General features: G+C 45.4%; 1 long non-coding RNA gene across 1 annotated transcript; it reads left to right on the top strand.

Annotated features, from left to right (window-relative positions):
- Nucleotides 1-1,422: 1,422 nt before the first annotated feature.
- LOC135173659 (uncharacterized) lies at nt 1,423-4,364 on the top strand. The gene is made up of 3 exons (XR_010301396.1): nt 1,423-1,493; nt 1,835-1,919; nt 3,976-4,364. It is a non-coding gene; the product is annotated as an uncharacterized LOC135173659 (long non-coding RNA).
- Nucleotides 4,365-4,907: the final 543 nt, after the last annotated feature.

Below are 4,907 nucleotides of genomic sequence, written 5' to 3'. Positions count from 1 at the left end.
CAATGGCATCCTGGCCTGCATCAGGAAGAGTGTGGCCAGTAGGACAAGGGAGGTTATTCTGCCCCTGTACTCAGCACTGGTCAGGCCACACCTTGAGTACTGTGTCCAGTTCTGGGATCCTCAATTTAAGAAAGATGTTGAGGTGCTGGAGCATGTCCAGAGAAGGGTGACAAAGCTGGTGAAAGATGTAGCACTTGGTCTGAATTGATTAAGCCTGGTTTTTGAAACCAAGTATCCAAAACTCATTTATGTGTAGCTTGTAGGGAGTTGCTGCTTTAATAAAAAATGGACCTAGTTATGCACCAGCAGCTCCTCTGCTAGATCATAGAATCATAGAACAATTTGAGTTGGAAGGGACCTCCAAAGGTCATCTAGTCCAACTCCCCTGCAGTCAGCCACCACATCCTGCACTGATTCAGTTTGCCCAGAGCCCTGATGAGCCTGACCTTGGCTATCTCCAATGATGGGGCCTCAAATATCTCCTTGGGCAACTTGTTCCTGTGCTCCACTACCTCCACGGTAAAGATCTTTCTGCTAACATCCAACCTAAATCTCTTCTCTAGTTTAAAACCACTGCCCTTCATCTTGCCACTTCAGGCCTATGTAAACAGTCCCTCTTCAGCCTTCTTGTTGGCCACCTTTAGGTACTGGAAGGTTACTGTTAGGTCTCTGTGGAGCCTTCTCTACTCCAAGCTGAAATCAGAGCATGTTTCTGGCTTCCTGGTAGAAGTCTCTGCATAACTTGCAAACTGTTGTTTGTGATGAAATGTTACAAAATCTTACTGCTGACTTCTATTCAGTAATGATTTGTATATAATTTTGTTACACACTTCAGCTTGATCTCCAAAAACACCAAGCAAAAATATTTCTCTTTATCCAGTCTGTAAAAAAAATAAGCTGAGCTGACAAATGTGAGAAGGGCAAAGAAACACAAGGAAAACAGGACTGCCCAGACTCACAGCTTGCTTGCTGTGCAATTTAACATTCAAGATGACTGCAAATAGACCATTCTATCTTCCTGTTCTCATCTCCATCCTTTTCCTCTCCATTTCCCTCCCTTCTCCACCATATCCACCTCTTTCTCTCCTGCACAATGCATTTTCCCCTTTTTTTCCCCCAAACTCATAACACCTGGGTTCTGTTGGAGTCTCCTCCCACCCCAGGTGTCACCACTTTGCCCTCCCTGCCCACTCCCCTTTTCATTCTCAGTCTTGTTGGAGTCTCCTCCCACCCCAAGTGTCACCACTTTGCCCTCCCTACCCACTCCCCTTTTCATTCTGGGTCTTGTTGGAATCTCCTCCCACCCCAGGTGTCACCACTTTGCCCTCCCTACCCACTCCCCTTTTCATTCTGGGTCTTGTTGGAGTCTCCTCCCACCCCAGGTGTCACCACTTAGCCCCCACCCACCCACTCCCCTTTATAAGTGGCCCCAGGAAAGGCAAGCCCCAAGCTTGCCCATTGTGGGCAGAAGGATCCTCCTCGGATCATCACCGGTGAGTGCTCTGTGGTGCATCACTGGGTGAATGGTGGAGGGGATTCAAAGGCCGGGGGGCCTGGTGGGCCCCCCGGCTCGGTAGGGCTAGGCCTCATCATTGCTCTGACATTGCATTGCTCACGGGTGCTGGGTAGGCTTCCTTAGGCTGAGTTTCTCTGTGCTGAGTTGCTTCTTCCAGCTCACTGAGGATGACCTGGAGTACTCGGCTGAGCCTATACCATGTCATGCAGGAACACATCCAAGCAAGTCCTGGATATCTCCAAGCCTCTTCCTGTGTTCTGTCACCCTCACAGTCAAAGAATTCTCCTTTGTGTTTACTTGAAACTTCTTATGCCTCAGCTTCCAGCCATTGCCCTTGTCCTGTCATCAGGCATCGCCAAGAAGAGTCTGGCTCCATCCTCCTGGCACTCATTTCTCCTTCTGTGTAAGTAAATAACCAGCTCTAACATGTAGGTAGAACAAACAGCACTCTAGATGACCTCAGGTACCAAGTGCAGTGGCAGTGCTCCCTTTTGCAGGCTGGGGACCGAGTGGCTGGAAAGCAGTCAGGCAGAAAGAGAGCTGGGGGTACTGGTAGATAGTAGGCTGAAGATGAGCCAGGTGGCCATGAGAGCCAATGACATCGTGGCCTGTATCAGGAACAGTGTGGCCAGTAGGACGAGGGAGGTTATTTTTCCCCTGTACTCAGCAATTGAGTACTGTGTCCAGTTCTGGGCTCCTCAATTCAAGAGAGATGTTGAGAACGTATCCAGAGAAGGGCGACGAAGCTGGTGAGGGGCCTGGAACACAAATCCTATGAGGGGAGGCTGAGGGAGCTGGGCCTGTTTGGCCTGGAGAAGAGGAGGCTCAGGGGTGACCTCATTGTTGTCTACAACTACCTGCTGTAGCCAGGTGGGGTTGGTCTCTTCTCCCAGGCAATCAGCAACAGAACAAGGGGACACAGTCTCAAGTTGTGCTAGGGGAGGTATTGGCTGGATGTTAGGATGAAGTTCTTCACAGAGAGAGTGATTTGCCATTGGAATGGGCTGTCCAGGGAGGTGGTGGAGTCACCATCCCTGGTGGTGTTCAAGAACAGCCTGGCTGAAGCACTTAGTGCCATGGACTAGATGACTGGCTTGGGATGGGTGCTAGGTTGGACTGAATGATCTTGGAGGTCTCTTCCAACCTGGTTGATTCTATGATCACACAAATCCATGTAGATTTTTTTTTTAATTAGTCTGCCAGCTGTAAAAACAAAAGCAAAAATCCATGTAAATGGAAAGGATGAGAACTGTTAATTATTTGAACCACTTAAATAGTGGGAAGTGCTGGCCTGCGTATTTAACAGTTTTGCATTGTGCTAATCTCTGCTGGCAGCAGAGTCAATAAAAGTTCTACAGGGAGTCTCAACACAATGTGATTTTTCCTAGCCAGATAAATCTTTCCCATCCCCACTCTCCTTATTATCCTCCTGACAATGCATCTAACAATTGGAATAAATGTGTAATTGAGATCTGTGCTGTGCTGCAGAGCGAATTTGCTCTGAAAATATTGTGCAGAGAATAGCCACAAGTGAAGGCTGAAGTTTTGTATGAGTCGCATGTAATTCTCCTTGCTCTGGGGGAAGGGAGTCTCATCTACAAAACAGGAATGTGCTGCAGTCAGGAAACTGACTTCCAAATAAATTTCTCATTCCAATTCAGTAGCTGCAAGGCTTTCCTGAAGGAAAAAAAGAAATCTAATTGCTAACAGCTGTGGGATTAGCTCGGGTCTTTATTGCCTGTGTTCATCCTGATTGAAAACAAGAACAACAAAACCTGATCACAGGTATCACTTTGGGTGAGAAGTGGAAATGAAATGGCAGACATTAGACGTAAGACAAACTGGATGAAAAATATCAGTTTCTTCACAATCTTTCCTTGTAGGCTGCCAGATCTTGTCCCAAAGGCATTCACTAAGATGATGCCTATTAAGTGTATGTACCAAAAAAGGTGTTTCTTGGTCACTCAGCTGTCTCTTAATGTTACATTCAGTAATAGTATATGTTTATTCTCATCACCTTCATAGAAAACTCTACCTTAAACAGAGTGTGGTTTCTTTCCCCAGTTGGAGGAGCTTTGGAAACCTCTGCCAAAGCTTCAACCTTTAGATGTTTAGAGAATTCTTAATGATGACCTATTTTTATTTATTACTGATTTACACCAGAAAAATCTTAGAGTTCAAATGACTCTTACTCATCTTAGAGGAATTGGTATGGGCTGCCCAGGGAGGTGGTGGAGTCATCGTCCCTGGAGGTGTTCAAGAAGAGACTGGATGAGGCACTTGGTGCCATGTTTTAGTTGACTGGATAGGGCTGGGTGATAGATTGGACTCAATGATCTTGGAGATCTCTTCCAACCTGGTTGATTCTATGAATATCATCTCATGTTTTTTACAGTGAGCCAAGATGAGTCTCATTTGTTTGCATCTTACCTTTAAACCATTATTTTGACTTATTATAGCTCATGGAAAAACAACAGTTGCCCCTTCTGTACACTGCACAAACCGGTGAAGCAATTGGAGACTCCTTTGAAGTTCCAGCCCTTAACAACAGAGACTTTTCTGCACATCTTCTGAATGTATTTCTGTTGTTCAATCTCATTTCCAAATAAGCCAGTTGTTGGTTTGTGTCACTGAACCTAATGCTTTCAATATGATGTTCTGTGCTCATGAAGGAGGGATGTATGAAAAATAAAGACATCACATGGCTGAGACAGGTTGCAATGAGGGAAAACATTCTGCCATTGAGGCAAAATATCCTGCCATTAAGGTAAATCTACTCCTTATGGATACTCAAAATCTGAAGTTTTTGTTGCTTTCAGAAAGTGGAAATAAACATTTGTTGAATTAATGCACTAGACTGATGTTTGATTTCAGAAATGTGCAGATGGCTCACTTTGCCCATTCTTCACCAAGCCGTGATGAATCATCACAGCTCTTTGCTTGGATAAGAGTAATTTATGTTTGAAGACATCTGCACCAAAAGCCCAGAATACCAATGGAGAAGCAGTGAAGCTTCCAGTTGGTCAAACTGTGAGCTGTTCTTCGAGCTCCCATTAGCCATAGGTTTGTGCATCATTGCATCTACAGTGTTAGCCATCCTGAGTGTGTTAGAAGACTTAGTGGCACTCAGGTAATCAGTGAGTGCATTTGCATAGTTTTTATCCATGTTACTTCCCTGCTAGACAATAGAAATGCTGAGCATGAACTTTCATCACGTAGGAGTAATTCTTGATTTTGTAGAATAAATCTTACAAGGAGCAAGTGAAGGAGCTGGGGCTGTTTAGCTTGAAGAAGAGGAGGCTGAGGGGAGACCACATCACTGTCTACAGCTACCTGAAAGGATGCTGTGGAGAGGTTGGTGCTCGTCTCTCCTCACAGGCAAATAGTGATA

The sequence above is a fragment of the Pogoniulus pusillus genome, chromosome 3 (genome assembly GCF_015220805.1).
Source record: "Pogoniulus pusillus isolate bPogPus1 chromosome 3, bPogPus1.pri, whole genome shotgun sequence".
Taxonomy (NCBI): Eukaryota; Metazoa; Chordata; class Aves; order Piciformes; family Lybiidae; genus Pogoniulus; species Pogoniulus pusillus.
Note: the sequence above shows the minus strand (reverse complement) of the source record. Positions and strands in the feature narration are given on the sequence as shown.